We start from the raw sequence: 19,349 nt of genomic DNA on the forward strand, positions 1-19,349 counted from the left end.
AGTACTGTGAGAGGTACTGTATGGAAAGAGTGAATCTTTTAGTGGTGCAATGTTTCATGCAGCTCCCAATAACCTCTATCATAGGTATGCAAACTGTATAAAACAGCCTGTTTGGCTGATTTCAGCTTCTTGATTACCTACAGTGGCTGTAAATGAGCTAGAAGGGGTCAGGGGGGATAGGTGAGGGTCACAGAGGACCCTGGCATAAACTATGGATATGCTATGTCTTAGATGGGCATACCCTGTCATCAATCCAATTGTTTATCCTCTTCAAGGAGGTTGTGAGAAACAGTACTGAACTCTTTTGCAGAGGCAGCATCTCTAGGGAGAAATGCAATGAAAAACTCTAACGTGTTTTATGTAGTGTGTACATAGAATGTATAATATGTTTTGCAATTATTTTTTTTTTACTTTTTTTTTTAAACAATATATTCCTGTCAAGTAACTTTGTACTTTTTACCTTAAAGAATCCCTGCAGTATTGTTGACTTAAAATAATGAGCTGCAAGAGATCTGTAATGATAGAATAAGGGATAATTATAAACGCAGCATGAGACTTGTGATACCATTTTCAGCTGATTAACCTCACATTCAGCTTCATTTACTTTTTTTTTTTACTTTTTACTTTTGTGATTGGGACCTAACCCTCGTATTATAGAGCTTTGTAATTTACATTATAGTGGACAGATCGGTTATCTTACAGGGTGATAACATGGCATGGTTCAGTGATTCGAGCAACAAAAATTATAATTCAGTGTTTGTTTTGGAAACTTGGGGATGTGTGTGCGTGTGTAAATATTAGATTTCACTGTGGTGACTATAGTTATAAGAATAAAGACATATGTCTTCAATTGGTTCTCTTCCATAAAGAAGAAAATTGTCTATCAATTGCCTGCAATTGAAGGTAGCTGCCCTGTAAGTCAGTGTCCAACCTTTTAAAGCCTAACATTTTATTTATTTATTTATTTATTGTGGTTGTAAAATCTAGCAAAAACCATATAAATTTGATACAACCCCAATTCCTGAAAAGTTGTCATGCAGCGCAAAAATGTAAGAAAATCTCAGAAGACTGTTAAGAAGCTACACAAAAGCTTACTGTGAGCACTATATCTCTACCCAAGGGTGGAATCACAGGTAAGACTGCTTAGCAATTCTCTATAATGTCTGGTGCGGCTTGCTTTCTAAAGGCCCCCACACATCTTAGACTATGATTGGCCATTGATCTAAGGTATACGGGGCTGTCCCGACCATCCACCAACAGATGATCTCGGTGGAGATAAGGGTTGGGCGTTATAGAAAATCACCACACAACTCCTTTGTTTGGGGAAAGATAAGCTGCAGTGAATACTCTCTTGCTGCAGCTTACCTCTTGAGCCAGTTGGGACAGATAACTGATCAATGATCCATCAGTTATTGAAAATGTATGGCTAGCTTAAGGTGAAGTATAACCAAATAGAGTAGGATGTCCTATTCTCTGTGTGTATTGTTTAGGAGCCTTCATAGAGGCTAGGCTTTCCTCACAACCTCACACACAGAACGCATGGAGCTCACAGAGATCTGGTCATATACAATTTATAAAATGACCAGAAATATTGCTGTTCCTTATGGACACACACAGGACAGCTTATCCTACAAAAAATCATCTAATATTATAGTTAGTTATTAGTTAAAGTTATTAGTTAAAGGGGTGTTCCAGCGTGGGGGCACTTTTTTGGGGGGACCGGGGAGGAGGTGGCTGAAATAAAAGACGTCCACTTACCTCCCCGGTTCCAGCGGCGGGTCCCGCATCACGGCGCTCCGGTGCCCGGTTCCCGGCCGCTTCCGGGTGTCTGACGCCGCCCGAGACGCTACATCTCAGGGCCGCTCAGCCACTCAGTGAAGGGAGCCGGGATCCGTTTGAAGTCTGCTCGGATCCCGCCTCCTTCACTGAGTGACTGAGCGGCCCTGAGACGTAGCGTCTCGGGCGGCGTCAGACACCGGGAAGCGGCCGGGCACCGGAGCACCGTGATGGGGGACCCGCCGCTGGAACCGGGGACGTCTTTTATTTCAGCCACCTCCTCCCCGGTCCCCCCCAAAAAGTGCGCCCACGCTGGAGCACCCCTTTAAAGAATATTTAGACTAGGTTTGTGACACAAAATCACCAGTATGTGTTTACTTGGCTGGGATTTAGAGTAAAAAAAATAGCTTCTGTTGGCTGGTCCATCTGTCTTGTAAAAAAAAAATAAATATAATATATATATATATATATATATATATATATATATATATATATATATATTGTGAGCTTTACAGCTCTGGGATCGTAGCATAGTCCTTGTTATGGCACAGAGACAGGAGCAGTCTTTTTTTTCCAATGCGGGGTTTTCCCGTATTAGGGGTTTATTGCAGCATAAGATGCATACAGCAGTAACACATACAGAACATAAAGAAAAACCTGCTCGTCTGAGCACTTACTATACAGGTAAGTTCCCTCACTATACCTTGTAGTAAACCAAACAGAACCTTGTGTGGCAGATACTGGCTTGCTCCAGTCTTCCTTCTCCCAGGGCCAAAACAGTTAGTCCAGGGTAGTAGCCACACCTAGTCAGCTGACTTGCTGACTTAGATATACCCAACAAGTCCCGGCCTGGAACATGGGGAGCAGGCACCCACCCAACACTTTGCCTGCTCCCAATAAGAGCCGGCCCGGAACTGACTAAACAGTCAATCTAACACTACACGTATCAGCTGCCTAACACCGCTGACACCATCTAAAGGCTCTTATTTCACCAAGGCTCCATACCTTGGTAACATGCGCCTGCGTCTCTCCAGGTATATACCAAGAACCTGGCCGGGATATATATACCATTGCAGACTTTTCCAGCCGCTGCCTTACATATCCCCCCCCTCTGCTCAGGCCTGTGGGGTAGAGCACCTTGTGCCCCGAAACTGTAGACACGTGAAAATGCATCCGCATTCGCTTGTTGGGACCCCGGACGATGTTCCACACAGAACTTGAAATCCTGCAGTGCCAGGAACCACCGGGTCACCCTCGCATTTTTCCCTTTATTTTGGGCCATCCATTTCAAAGGGGAATGATCTGTGATTACCCTAAATTGTCTCCCCACTAGGTAGTAGCATAGGGACTCTATTGCCCACTTTAAGGCCAGACATTCTCTCTCTACTATTGAGTAGTTTTTCTCAGCGGCGGACAGCTTCCGGCTAAGGTATACGACTGGGTGTTCTTCCCCATTGACTAGCTGAGACAGGACAGCTCCTAAGCCCACTTCTGAAGCATCTGCCTGAACTATAAATTCTCTCCTAAAGTTAGGAGTGATTAGTATTGGTCTCTTGCAGAGAACCTCCTTCAGCTTTTGAAATGCTTGTTCAGCCTCCTGGTTCCACTTTACTATGGTGGACCTTGTCCCTTTGGTGAGGTCTGTAAGAGGGGCAGCTATTGAGGCAAAGCCTGGTACAAACCTCCTATAATACCCTGCTATCCCCAAGAAGTCTCTGACCTGCTTCTTAGATGTAGGTTGGGGCCAATTTCTGATGGCTTCAATCTTATCTACTTGGGGTTTGATGACTCCTCGCCCAATGTTGTATCCTAGATAGCGGGCCTCCTCTAGGCCTATTGCGCACTTTTTTGGGTTGGCTGTAAGGACTGCTGCCCTTATCGCATCTAGAACTGCCTGTACTTTGGCTAAATGGGACCCCCATTCGGAACTATATATGACTACATCATCCAGATAAGCGGCTGAGTATTCTTTATGGGGCCGCAGGATGAGGTCCATTAACCTTTGAAATGTAGCGGGAGCCCCATGTAAGCCAAAAGGAAGGACAACATACTGGAAATGCCCCTCTGGGGTTGAAAAGGCTGTTTTTTCCTTTGCTTCATCTGTGAGGGGAACTTGCCAATAGCCTTTGGTGAGGTCTAATGTGGTTATATACCTAGCAGGTCCCAACCTTTCAATCAGTTCGTCAACCCTTGGCATGGGGTAGGCATCGAATTTCGAAATTTCATTTAACTTGCGAAAGTCGTTGCAAAACCGTAAGCTACCGTCTGGCTTGGGGATGATCACTATGGGACTGGACCACCCACTTTGTGACTTCTCTATTACCCCTATCTTTAGAGATAGCTTGTCTCTGGGCTTCAGGTACCCTGTATGGTCGTAACTGTACCTTCTGACCTGGCTCTGTAACAATGTCATGTTTAATGACTTCTGTTCGGCCTGGCCTTTCAGAAAAGACCCCTCGGTTCCTTTGTAGGAACTCCCTTACCTCTTGCTTTTGAACCTCTGACAGGGACTCTGCAATCTGTACAGGGGGCAATTCCTTAGTTGGGGCTTCCCTGGGCTCCCTTAAAGCTGCCAGGCTTTCACGGTCTTTCCAGGACTTGATGAGGTTTATGTGGTATATCTGATAGGGTTTCCTTTTCCCGGGCTGGAACACCTTATAGTTTACCTCATTAACCTTTTCACTGATCTCATAGGGGCCTTGCCATTTAGCTAGGAATTTGCTTTCAACGGTTGGGACTAGTACGAGCACCCTGTCACCTGGCTGAAAGACTCTGACCCTTGCTGCCCTGTTATACACCCTGGCCTGGGTTTCCTTGTAACGCCCGGAGTAGTGGATCCACTGGACCGGCACCAGCGATGGCACAAACCTCACCAGGGAGCGGAGTCTAAGGGGCCGCTGGTTTTCACCAGAGCCCGCCGCAAGGCGGGATGGACTTGCTGCGGCAGGCGACCCCCAGGTCGCTACCCCTGGCTTGGTTGCTGGTGTCGGCAGGCGAGGCGTGGCAGGAGATGGCACAGGCAATAGTCTGCAGATGAGAGAGCACGTGACAGGCTGGACACGGGAACAGGTGGAGTGACAGGGGAACAGGAACCAGGAACAGGGACTTGGGACCAGGTAACGGACAGGACTCAGGAACAGGGACTTGGGACCAGGTAACGGACAGGACACAGGAACAACAGGGAGCTGGGCCAAACGCTATGGGAAGCATGTAGAGGCTCCAACACAGGGAACAGGGCAAGCTGGGATTTATAGGGGAGTGATTAGGTGCAACTACCAATTAGGAGCGCACTGCCCCTTTAAATCTGAGACAGCCGGCGCGCGCGCGCCCTAGGAGGCGGAGACGCGCGCGCCGGCCGGCACAGCGGGAGACAGGAGCGTGGAGAGGTGAGGCGCCCCCCGGGGCCGAGGTGATAGCAGCGCCGGGTCCCCGACTATGGACACCGGCTGCTGCATGGGGCAGGAAGCGGTCGCGGCGGCGGCCCGGAACGCGGGACGCCGCCGCGGCTGTGACAGTACCCCCCCCTTTGGCCTCCCCCTCTTTCTTGCCTGCAGATGGCACAGGAAGCCACAAAGTCTTTGACATCTTGAAACAAACTGGACCACCAGTAGTGGCGAGAGATCCGTTGGCCGGTCTTACAGACTCCAGGGTGCCCGGTCTCCAGCGAGGAATGACCCCACTTCAAAATACCTCTTCGAAGCGCAGGGTGAACATGAGTCTTTCCGGGGGGTACTCTCCGAAGCGAGGAGGTGACGACTGGTGCTAGGCGATCAGGCGGTAAAACATGGCAAGGGACTGTGGGTCTGTCGACGAGGACCCTCTGTAAGTTCTCCCGGTGGTGAGAGGACCCGACCTTAGTCTTGGGTACGGAGAGAGGGTACACCTCGGCAGAGAAGGCATCCGCCGAGTCTTGGTCTTCTGCCGGTAGGTCGGATAGAGGCTTGGCTGGGACAGGAAACGACATAGTACACTTGGTCCGAGGTAACCTGAGACACTGGTTGGAACAGTCCTGACCCCAACTGAGAATCTCCCCGGTTCTCCAGTCCAGTTGAGGGGCATGTTCTTGCAGCCACGGGAGTCCCAGGAGGACCGCGGGGGAAGAATGGGGCAGGACGTAGAAGGATATCTCTTCTTGATGTAAAGGACCCACCTGGAGGACTAAAGGTGCGGTCTGGTAGTACACACGGTCGGTAAGAATTTCGCCTGTGACCGAGGAGATAGTCAGGGGCCTGGCTAGTCGGGTCACGGGTAGCCGCCATCTTTGGACCAATGTTGCCGCAATAAAACTGCCTGCTGACCCAGAATCGAGGAAGGCAGTAGTCTGATGATTTTGTCCTGAGAGAGTCCGGATGGAAACTGGCATAGACAGACTTGGAATGGTGGCATTCACACCTAGGGACACCTGTCCCACCGGACCTAGGTGCGAGCATTTTCCGGATGTTTGGGGACGTAGGGGACATCCCAGCCGGAAGTGATCGGAACCACCGCAATAGAGACAGAGATTCTGCTCCAGGCGCCGGATTCTTTCATCAGGCGTCAGGTGAGCCCGTTCCACCTGCATAGGAATCTCAGGAGAGGGTTGGGACATCGAAAGGTCAGGATTCTGGAAAACCGGCGCCAGCTGGGGATGCGACGGGAACGGGTTAGTAAATGTTCATGCCGAACCTCCTCCTCCCTCTCCGAAAAACGAGTATCAACTCGGGTGGCCAGTAGAATGAGTTCGTTCAGGGAGGTAGGCAGGTCTCGGGCAGCGAGCACGTCTCTCACACGACTAGACAGGCCCTTCTTGAAGGTGGCCAATAGGGCGGCCTCGTTCCAGTCCAATTCGGCTGCCAGGGTGCGGAACTGGATGGCGTAGTCACCAACAGAGGAGCTGCCTTGAGAGAGGTTGAGGAGAGCAGTCTCGGCTGAAGAAGCACGGGCAGGTTCCTCAAAGACGGAGCGAAACTCGAATAGGAAGGCCCGGAGATTGGCAGCAACTGGATCATCACGGTCCCACAGTGGCGTGGCCCAGGCCAGGGCTCTACCTTCTAATAGGCTGATGATGAAAGCCACTTTAGAGCGCTCGGTGGAAAACTGACTACTCAAAAGTTCAATGTGCATGGTGCACTGAGTCAAGAATCCTCTGCACAACTTAGAGTCCCCAGAGTACTTGCTTGGGAGGGCCAGTCGGAGTGAAGAAGAAGCGTCAGGAGGTGGTGTGCGCTGGGCAGTAGTCTGCTGCTGTAAGGCGGCAGTGAGTTGCTGGATCTGCTGTGACTGTTTCTGGATTTGTTGCGCCTGCTGAGTGACCACTCTGGCGACGTCACGGAGATCGGGCACCTCGCCGGGATCCATGTTTGGAGCCTACTGTAACGCCCGGAGTAGTGGATCCACTGGACCGGCACCAGCGATGGCACAAACCTCACCAGGGAGCGGAGTCTAAGGGGCCGCTGGTTTTCACCAGAGCCCGCCGCAAGGCGGGATGGACTTGCTGCGGCAGGCGACCCCCAGGTCGCTACCCCTGGCTTGGTTGCTGGTGTCGGCAGGCGAGGCGTGGCAGGAGATGGCACAGGCAATAGTCTGCAGATGAGAGAGCACGTGACAGGCTGGACACGGGAACAGGTGGAGTGACAGGGGAACAGGAACCAGGAACAGGGACTTGGGACCAGGTAACGGACAGGACTCAGGAACAGGGACTTGGGACCAGGTAACGGACAGGACACAGGAACAACAGGGAGCTGGGCCAAACGCTATGGGAAGCATGTAGAGGCTCCAACACAGGGAACAGGGCAAGCTGGGATTTATAGGGGAGTGATTAGGTGCAACTACCAATTAGGAGCGCACTGCCCCTTTAAATCTGAGACAGCCGGCGCGCGCGCGCCCTAGGAGGCGGAGACGCGCGCGCCGGCCGGCACAGCGGGAGACAGGAGCGTGGAGAGGTGAGGCGCCCCCCGGGGCCGAGGTGATAGCAGCGCCGGGTCCCCGACTATGGACACCGGCTGCTGCATGGGGCAGGAAGCGGTCGCGGCGGCGGCCCGGAACGCGGGACGCCGCCGCGGCTGTGACATTCCTGAGCCTGCTGCATGTTTTCCCTTACTATAGGCATGACTGCCGCAATCCTATCCTGCATCTCTGCTATGTGTTCAATCACACTTTTGTATGGGGTATTTTCCTGTTCCCAGGTCTCCCTGGTTATGTCTAGGAGCCCCCGGGGATGTCTGCCATATAGAAGCTCAAACGGGGAGAAACCCGTGGATGTCTGGGGAACTTCTCGGATTGCAAACATCAGGTAGGGCAACAGGCGGTCCCAGTCTTTACCATCCTTATCCACAACCTTTTTTAACATCCCTTTTAACGTTTTGTTAAAACGTTCCACCAGGCCATCGGTCTGGGGATGATACACTGAAGTACGGAGGTGGGTAATTTTCAGGAGATTACATAGTTCTTTGGTGACTTTAGACATGAAGGGAGTGCCTTGGTCGGTTAGGATCTCATTTGGGATACCTGTACGGGTGAACATGGTAAAAAGTTCCTTTGCTATCCCTTTAGAGGAAGTGTTTCTAAGGGGAATGGCCTCTGGGTAGCGGGTGGCATAATCCACCAGCACCAGGATATGCTGATGTCCCCTGGCGGATTTAGGAAGGGGCCCGACCAGATCCATGCCGATCCGGTCAAAGGGCACTTCGATTATAGGTAGAGGAATTAGGGGGCTTCGGAAATGGGGTCTAGGGGCATTAATCTGACACTCCGGACAGGATTGGCAATATTCCTCAACTGCCCTATAGATCCCCGGCCAGTAGAAGTTCCGCTCCACATGCTCTTTAGTTTTCTCCACCCCTAAGTGTCCCCCCAGCACATGGGAATGGGCTAACTCTAAAACCATGCGGACATGGGTTTGTGGTACCACCAACTGCCCCACCACCTCAGTTGGTGTCTTTTTCACCCTGTACAATAGGTCATTGTATACTGCAAAATGAGGGTATACCAAACTTTCCCCTGTTTCGTGGGGTTTACCATCAATTACCTTAACGTTTTTCCATGCATTCACCAGATTAGGGTCCCTCAATTGTTCGGTCCCAAAGTTTCCCCTGGAGACTGGGAGGGATGACATGTCTAATTCAGAGAGGGTCTCCTCCGCGTCTCCAGCCAGAACCCATTGTGGGAATGTATTGGGCTCTATTGTAGCGGCATCCCTAGTTTTACACACATCAGTTACGGGTGGTACATCATCATACATGGCACTCATTTTATTTTCCCACATATCCCAAAACAAGGGAAAATCACACCCAATAATGGCACTGTGAGGCAAACTGGCTAAAATGGCCATGTCATGTTGTACCCTCCCCAAGGGGGTCTCTACTGTAAGTTGGGCAGTCGGGTAGTCCTTGGTGTCCCCATGAATGCAGACTACCGCTATACGACGTGGGAGGAGTTGGTCTGAGTTCACCAGCCTGGATTGCACCAGGCTCACCAGGCTCCCGGAGTCCAAGAGAGCCTGCACAGTATGTCCATTAACAGTAATAGTACACTCTCGTCGGCTGGCAGCAACATGAGTGGAATACGACGGTCTGGCAAACCAGGAGGTACGCCTCCCTAGGTTGCATTCCATGGGTTCTTCCAATATTGGGCAAGGGGCTACCACATGTCCCAGTCCTTGGCATCGCCAGCAGACAATGGGGTCCCGGGCCCTATTTACAGGGTCCCTTCTTTGGGTGGGTGACCTTTCCCCCCTCTCTCCAGGCCGGACCCCCCTCCCCTCAGGACATTTTCTTTCCCCTTTTTGGGCAGGAACAGTCTTACCCTTTATAAGCTCCTGCTTGTTCCCAAGGGGATGAAGTACCTGAAGGAACTCCTCAGTGGCACTGTACCTCTCCACAACCCCAACCAGCTCATCCACGCTTTTAGGCTCCGTGTACCCCACACACCGCTGGAGCCTGACTGGAAGGGCACGGACAAAGCGGTCACAGACAACTCGCTCGACCACCTGGGCTGATGTGAGAGTCTCTGGCTCTAGCCACTTGTTGGTAAGATGAAAGAAGTCGTACATCTGGGATCGGGCTGGTTTTTCCGGTTCAAATTCCCAGGCGTAGACTCTCTGGGCTCTTACTGCTAAGGTGACCCCTAGTCGGGCTAGTATCTCTCCTCGCAGCTTGGCGTAGTCCTTGGCATCTAGGACCCTCAGGTCGAAGTAGGCCTTCTGTGGCTCGCCGGTTAAGAAGGGGGCCAGGACATCTGCCCACTGATCCACGGGAAGCCGCCCTCTCTCAGCAATCCTTTCAAAGGTCACAAGATACGCCTCAATGTCATCATCCTTGGTCATTTTGCGCATCGTGCTTTGCACCACTTGGCGGGGTGTGGACTGCCCGCCTGGCATTCCCTCTGGCCTCCCAGCCAAGGCCTTTAGCTGCTGCTGCAGAGACTGGTTCACCTGCTGCTGCTCCTTCACCGTGGCTTGATGGGATTCCAACAGCAAGCGATTGGTTTCAGCCTGGCGTTGGATTGTCTCCTCATGCGCCTTTTGCTGGTTGGCCGCCATCAGCTGGAGGTTAGCATTAGCTTGGATCAGCTGTTTCACCAGGTCATCAATTTTAGCTGATGATATTGACTGCGCAGTTGCAGCTTTCACCCAGGACATAGGTTAGTAATGCTGTGGTACTGTCTCTTTAAGAGTACTGTCTCTTTAACATGCCGTCATCCTCCACCATATGTGAGCTTTACAGCTCTGGGATCGTAGCATAGTCCTTGTTATGGCACAGAGACAGGAGCAGTCTTTTTTTTCCAATGCGGGGTTTTCCCGTATTAGGGGTTTATTGCAGCATAAGATGCATACAGCAGTAACACATACAGAACATAAAGAAAAACCTGCTCGTCTGAGCACTTACTATACAGGTAAGTTCCCTCACTATACCTTGTAGTAAACCAAACAGAACCTTGTGTGGCAGATACTGGCTTGCTCCAGTCTTCCTTCTCCCAGGGCCAAAACAGTTAGTCCAGGGTAGTAGCCACACCTAGTCAGCTGACTTGCTGACTTAGATATACCCAACAAGTCCCGGCCTGGAACATGGGGAGCAGGCACCCACCCAACACTTTGCCTGCTCCCAATAAGAGCCGGCCCGGAACTGACTAAACAGTCAATCTAACACTACACGTATCAGCTGCCTAACACCGCTGACACCATCTAAAGGCTCTTATTTCACCAAGGCTCCATACCTTGGTAACATGCGCCTGTCTCTCCAGGTATATACCAAGAACCTGGCCGGGATATATATACCATTGCAGACTTTTCCAGCCGCTGCCTTACAATATATATATATATATATATATATATATATATATATATAAATATATATAATATATTTGAGGGAATAAACACGTTGTGTTGAATTCTATCCCATGAGTGCTGCGGTATTCTTCTGATTTATATTACCTATACCAGGTGGTATATACCGCTTGGCACCACATCTATCGCTACACGAGTGCTGCTTTCATTCTGAATTTCTCTTATATATACACACACCCACATACATTCGGTACCAGAGATGACAGGCGAAAAATCCAATAGGTCTCCCTGTTGATCAGGGACCTATATCTGTTCTGGGCATTTTATTGGAATCTGTTCAATCACTGTGAGGACTAAACAAGACGGGTCGCTAAGCAGATAATGGCGGGAGAGGCTGTGCTTAACAAAACCATTTTTAATATTAGCACGATGTTTGTTCATTCTGCAACGAAGTGTTTGAACTCTCCGTCCGACATAGAGGAGGCACTGGCAGCTCAGCAAGTACACCACGTAGTCAGAAGAGCAGTTGCATCTGTCTTTTATTCTGAATACCTCAGTGGTAATAGGAGAAGAGAAACTACTGACAAGTTGTTAAGGGATCCAAGCACAACACATGCACCGAGATATCCCACAGCGGGAGGTGCCCCCCACAGTACCAATCTCAGCCGCAGGACCTTTATTACTACTCGGGGCCAAGTAACTGCACAAATTCTTGGTTTTTGCGGTAGGTAATATTAATGTTACGTGGTACAACTGTTTTTAGTATAGGGTCATTTTGTATTAATGGCCAATGCCTTTGTAGAATATTTCTGATTTCTCTGGTACCGCAGTTAAATTCAGTGATGAAATTAAATTCATTTTCCTGGCTTGGGGATTTTTTTACTATTTTTATTTCTATCCATTGTATTTGTGTTAACATTTCTACTCTGCATTTAATTTCATCACTGAATTTAACTGCGGTACCAGAGAAATCAGAAATATTCTACAAAGGCATTGGCCATTCTTGGCCTAGTTCTTGGGAACCAGCTGCTGCTCACACTGGGACCACACTTGTAGAGGGCCCTGGCATCCTCTGGAGCAAGATAAAGGGTGAAGACCCAAAGGGCACTTAGACTTCACTTCCTGGTTTGTCCCAAAGCCAAACCAGTTAGACAGCACAGCGGGTCCATACTCTCTGTACATTAGATACAAAAACAGGCTATACATTTTCAACTCCTGGGGTATCTGGTGCTATTCCTAACATTCGGCCTGGTCACATTATGTTTTATGCAATCTATATACAGTGATTAAATTCAGTATTCACCTCTATAGGGAGAAAGGTATACATAACACGATAATACAACTCTACAAATTTCCCCCAATCATCAAAGTTTGGTTTCTACTGCTTACCTAACATTGCTTACAATTATATATATATATTATAGGGTTTAGTGTTGTGTGGCCTCCTTGGTGTTCATACTCATGTACTGTATACTTAGCTCAACAATGAAGAATATAATAAACAAGTATATAAAACACAACATACCCTGCAAAATACTGAGTTTCTTTTATTGTATCTTTTTCGCTTCATGGTCCTCCTGGTTATTCTATTTTATGACACTGTCTTCTCGTTTTCTACCTCAATTTGTCTGTGAAGGATTTGAAGACAGGGATATAACAATATAACATACCTGCTAGAGAAAGCTTACTTGATGCAGTAATAAGAAGTCATCACTATTTCTAATATGTTTTATGTTAAGCATGCAGTCCTACATTGTTTAATATGACACTTAGTCCTTATAGTTACCCTAACAGCAGATTAAGAAGTTGATGATGGCACATCTGTCACCTTCTGGCCTTTTCCATGTCTTGCTTTTAAAGTAAGTGTCAAGCTTCGAGTAGTAAATATTCATCTTGTAAGAAAGTCTGCCTTTCAGCTATTCCCACTTATCAACAAGATTTTTGCCGAATTAATGTCTTTTAGCAGACACTATGTTGACAAGCAAGTCAAAAGAATGTCATAATCTTTACTTATGTAAATTCATGAATGAACAATGCCTCGGGACAGCACATTCAGCTTGTAATAATACGACCTTTCATTGTTCATCAGCAATTGTCCTGACAGATAGCGATTCCTAATATTGTCCTAGTACTAGGGCTGAGTAGAAAACCTGAATATACATTTTATATGTTCGTACTTCAATGAACAGAATTTGCATACACTATTTAATTCCTACCTCAATTCTAAGGATACGTTTAAAAATAATTTGCTATAAATTGATTATGATGATGTAATGGATGTTATCTACTACTATAACTTCAAATTCTATTTAAGATTAATAATTTCCAAAGGCAAATACCATGTCACAGACGATAATTTAGCAGACACAGATTTCAGGATACTACATTGCCAAATTTTCAAAATCAAATCCCAATCAATATAAAAATGAAAATAAATATAGTGTTGCAAGATGAAGGTTAGTTAGTAAGATGGAAAAAGAGACATTTACAAATTAGTTTAACTTACACGTCCCATACAATCCCAACCCTTCATGAGCAGCTAACCATTTGTAGCAATAATGTACAACTTTAATATTCCCCAAGAAATGTCCTTATTCTGCAGGGTAAAGTTGGTATATCTTTATGCTACATATTCAATTCACAGGGATGTCTAATTCTTATCCTCTCAGTACCAAGTTTTTCTTTTTTACCCCTAATCTTAGGGTCCTATATAAAGGGCCGATGGCGGCCTGATCAATAATGTAAACGAGTGTCGATCTGCTAGATCAGTGCTGGCATGGCTATTACATGGCTCAGTTATCATTTAGCAAGGACTGCACAGACATTGTTAGTAATGTCCGTGCCGCCCTTGCCCTAAACTGGTCATACATTACTTGTCCACATGTCTTCTGTTAATCACCGGCCGTGGCGTTCCCAGCCAGCAAGTGGCTCAGCGGCAGCTGCGGCGCCCAGTGTCGGGAAGAGAGCAGACAGCAGGAGGAGCTCGAGAGCATGGAGATGCCACGCATCTCTATTACCTGATTTTAGGTCTGGACCTAAAGAAACTGTTGTCTTTATTACTCAAAGCCATAATTGGGTGAATCGGCCTGATTTGGCCAATTATCACTCCATGTAATGGGACCCTTAGTCTCCACTCCAACACCTAAATTCTGATATGAACTCTCCTCTTTACCAGGAAGGTTTCATCTGGACGGCCACACCACTGCACCACTTTTTTTTTCCAGTTCTTTGTACACAGGGCGGTCTTGTGTCTCCACCAGTCAGGTTCTACTGCTCTCTGCAGCTGAAACCACATCACTGTCTTTTCAACTTCATCCTAACACCACTCGGATTGGTCTCCCCACTGCTCTGGTCTCCCCCCAGATCAATCACAGAAGCAGGCAGAAACTTGGGAAGGCCTACTCTATGGAGGCAGTTTAGGAGGCTGTGCAGTGGGATGCTCACACAAGCTATTCTGATACTTATTTGTAGACATATAGTAAATCACAATTCCCAGTGCAGCATAAATGGCTTTTAAGTTCCCATATGTCTTTATGATGCTCTACCTCTATGGTCCCATAGTTGTGTAAAAATAATATCTGCCACCATCTTTTATATACTTCATGATATTTGCAGTAGCTTGTTGACCATACCAGGAGAAGAGTGAATTTGGAAAAGAAGACCAAGATCTATGATAAAGTGAAAAGTGATCAAAATACATACAATACTAAAACTATCCTGTTACCTACATGTCATGCGCAATGCAGGGAGGGCCTGGCACATCCTATTATTCTGTAGCCATGCGTTAGGGTACGGAATATTTTAAGTAGGTAGACAGGTCAATGGCCCATTAAAAAAATATATATATTTTTCAGGACTAGTAATCTTCCCGTGCGACACAAAAAAAATAGCTATCTGACTTTCACTATACCAGTACCACTTGACCACTACACTGCAATAAAAATACTGGAGTAATAAGCACTTAAGCATTTTAGTGCTCGCTAAACACTAGTCACCCCCATTGCCAGTGGCTTGACCAGTTAGATGATCTGCAGAGTCCTCCAGATATTACTGTCCTTAGAGGCATTAGAAAAATGAGAAAACAAGTCAAACTTCAGCAACAATTTAAAGCTTTACTATCATTTCCAGAAACTTTTGTCATGTCCGCAGATACAGCCTGAGGGGGCTTGTTAGATGCACTTGTGAGAGCACTTAACAACTTCTCACCTGGCAAGAACATCTGACTCATTTGCTCCAAAAACTGTAAGGATATGTGCACATATTGGAAATCTGACGGAAAATCCGTTGTAGAATCCGCCGCTCGCGTCTTTGGACTGACGACGTATTCCACCTGTACATAAAATGGAGTCCATGACACGGCCGTGGATTTTTCCGTCAAATTTCTGAAGTGTGCACATACCCTAATGGAGTAAAATAATCGGATTTGATTGACAGTCGGCTATATCTCGGGATCGCAGTGGGTCTCAGGACTGAAAACCACTGAAATCAATTAATTTAGACAAGTACTGTATGAGGACATGACAAGTTACTGGAAATAACAGTTACACTGTGTCACACTCAACGGTTTTGCAAAAGACTTCCACTGCAGTTTTTGAGCCGGAGCCAGGAGTCTATAGAAAATGGGAAATATAAATGAAGGACTTCCTGCTGCATCCACTTCTGGCTTTGTTTCCAAAAAAACATCAGCCTTAATTTTGTTGATCGTATCATGTGTCAGTGGATAGAGATCAGAGGCCCAAATCTTATGAAGGCCTCTAGGTAGAGCTGGATGTTAAAGAGGACCTGTCACCCCCCATGCCGGGGTGACAGGCTCCCGACCCCCCGCTAGAGCACCTTATACGTACCTGATCGTGCTCCTGAGATGAGTCCAACGCTCATAGAGAATGACTGGTGAGTCCGAATCTCCGTCATTCTCTATAAGTGTTGGACTCATCTCAAGAGCGCGCCCTTCGGGCTTTGGGCGCTGAAATCTCCGTCACCCGACCGTCTCAAGAAGCGGGACCCGGCGCAATCAGGTACGTATATGGTGCTCTAGCGGGGGGTCGGGAGTCTGTCACCTCGGCACCGGCGGTGACAGATTCTCTTTAAATGGCAACTAGAATAATACATTGAATTGGTTACAGGTTATCAAAAACTATGTATACATATATCATGGGTTAGGACAAAGATCTTTGCCATCATCTATTTATACCCAAGACTATATGTGGAAGGGGATATCCTCTACACCTAGAAGAAAAAAGTTTCTACCCCATCAAAGAAGAAGATTCTTTATTGTAAGAGAAGTGAGACCATGAAACTGTTTGCCAGAGGAAATTATCTTAATAAATTCAATGAAAGGGGCCTGGGGGCCATTGACTGTATACACTCACAATGCAGTCAATGGCGCTGCCAGATGAATTCCATCCTTAGGCTAGGTTCACACTATATAACTGTGCGGCTGTATTTGCGGCTGTAATTGTGCGGCGGTATTTTTGGTGGTTCATGCGTACGCTGGAAAGTATACGATATACGGCTGCACAGTGCACACTATGTATGAATCTACGGCCCTATTGTAAACGGACCCGTAAAAAATGAACAAGACCATTGTTTGCGGCTGGAAATGCAGCCGTGGATTGACAGGCGGTCCGTACGGAGTACTTCAAAAATAGCCGGCAATGATGCCGAATGCCGATGCCTCTAATAGTTAATATATTAAATTAATAAAACACATTTTCTTTGTAATAAAGTCCCTTTCGTTGTTCAATAATTTAATTCTAACGAATCCATCATTTTGCAATTAAATATACTGTTAAAATAAATATATATATATAAATAAATGTATATTTATATATATTTTTTTTTGACAGTATATTTAATTGCACAATGATGGATTCGTTAGAATTAAATTATTGAACAACGAAACTGATTTTATTACAACGAAAATGTGTTTTATTAATTAAATATTAATTAGTACAGGAAGCTCCAGTAAGCCGTTAATTCATATTGCCGGCAAAAGAGCTTTCTGTACTAATCATCACTTTACTTTAATTAAAACATCAAATGTTTCTTCTAATTATGTTATCACAATAGCAATATTAGAAGAAACATTTAGAATTATATGTGCGCTCAGCTGATTGGCTGATCGGCTGAGCGCACATATAATTAGCGGGTCCTCCCTTAACCCCTTGGGGGCCAGACTGTAAGCAGCGATCTGTAAAGATGCTGCATACTGTAAGGAGCACAACACCGCTCACAATGATGGGTGTTGTGCTCCTGTTTGTGTGTTTTTTGTGTGTTTCTCCCTTTTTGTTTTTCAGATACTGGTATCCTGGGGATTACGTCAGATTCCGTGGACTACGTCGATGACCAGCGGTTGTTTGTTGTTTTTTTTTTAATAAAATGGTCAATGAGGGGTGTGGGGGTGTTTTTATTTGAATAAAACAATTTTTTAACTTGTGTCTTGTCTTTATTTGTTTACTTTATAGACTTAGTAGTGGAAGCTGTCTAGACGGAATCCATTACTAAGTTGGGGCCTAGTGTTAGCCGGTATAAAATGGCTAACACTAACCCCCCATTATTACTCCAGTACCCAATGCCACCAGGGGTACTGGGAAGAGCCGGGTGCCAGTGGTCCCGGAGCGTCAAAATTGGCGCTCCCGGACCGGGCGGCAGCAGGCTGGTAAGATTTAGGCTGGGGAGGGCCTAAACCAATGGCTCTTCCCACCCTGGTGTTACCAGGCTGCTGTCATTTGGTTTTTAACCAGCCGGGTTAAAAACCAAACGACAGCAGCCTGGTAACACCAGGGTGGGAAGAGCCATTGGTTTAGGCCCTCCCCAGCCTAAATCTTATCAGCCTGCTGCCGCCCGGTCCAGGAGCGCCAATTTTGACGCTCCGGGACCACTGGCACCCGGCTCTTCCCAGTACCCCTGGTGGCATTGGGTACTGGGGTAATAATGGGGGGTTAGTGTTAGCCATTTTATACCGGCTAACACTAGGCCCCAACTTAGTAATGGATTCCATCTATTAGATGGCTTCCACTACTAAGTCTATAAAGTAAAGAAATAAAGACAAGACACAAGTTAAATAATTTTTTTATTCAAATAAAAACACCCCCACACCCCTCATTGACCATTTTATAAAAAAAAAACAACAAACAACCGCTGGTCATGGACGTAGTCCACGGAATCTGACGTAATCCCCAGGATACCGATATCTGAAAAACAAAAAGGGAGAAACACACAAACAGGAGCACAACACCCATCATTGTGAGCGGTGTTGTGCTCCTTACAGTATGGAGCATCTTTACAGATCGCTGCTTACAGTCTGGCCCCCAAGGGGTTAAGGGAGGATGTATTGCATCTCCCTTAACCCTTTGGGGGCCAGACTGCACCCATCCCAGCAAGGAAGGGGTTAAGTGACCCCCCTTCTTTTCTGGGAGGGGTGCAGTGCTGGGGAGGGGGTGGGGAGAGCTCTATACTCACCCCGATGTGTCCTCTTCGCTGGTCCGCAGCACAATGAAGTCACTGTGCTGCGGACCCGCTAATTATATGTGCGCTCAGCCGATCAGCCAATCAGCTGAGCGCACATATAATTCTAAATGTTTCTTCTAATAATGCTATTGTGATAATATAATTAGAAGAAACATTTGATGTTTTAATTAAAGTAAAGTGATGATTAGTATAGAAAGCTCTTTTGCCGGCAATATGAATTAAGGGCTTATGGAGCTTCCTGTACTAATTAATATTTACTTAATAAAACACATTTCCGTTGTAATAAAATCAGTTTCGTTGTTCAATAATTTAATTCTAACGAATCCATCATTGTGCAATTAAATATACTGTCAAAAAATAAATATATATATAAATATACATTTATTTATATATATATATATTTATTTTAACAGTATATTTAATTGCAAAATGATGGAATCGTTTAAATTTAATTATTGAACAATGAAAGGGACTTTATTACAACGAAAATGTGTTTTATTAATTCAATATATTAAACATGAGAGGCATCGGCATACTGCAGAGGATCGCAAACCCCGGTAATAGCGATTCATGTAAACTGTTTCCCTGCTTTCCCAGATGCATCCAGAGGTGTTTGCATCACTTTCTTAAGATTTTATTTGTTATTTTTAGTTGAACCAGATTTCCAAGTAAATGACCGTATGTTTTCAGCCGCATGTCTATTTTTTCCCACGGCCGTAGTTTCATCCGCACATTTACAGCCGCATAAAAAATACAGCCGCACAGTTACATAGTGTGAACCTAGCCTTAGTGTGCGTCAGGATTTTAACAGTGTATCCTGCCACCAGCAAAGAATGATAGT

This window comes from Dendropsophus ebraccatus, chromosome 1, assembly GCF_027789765.1.
Source record: "Dendropsophus ebraccatus isolate aDenEbr1 chromosome 1, aDenEbr1.pat, whole genome shotgun sequence".
Lineage (NCBI taxonomy): Eukaryota > Metazoa > Chordata > Amphibia > Anura > Hylidae > Dendropsophus > Dendropsophus ebraccatus.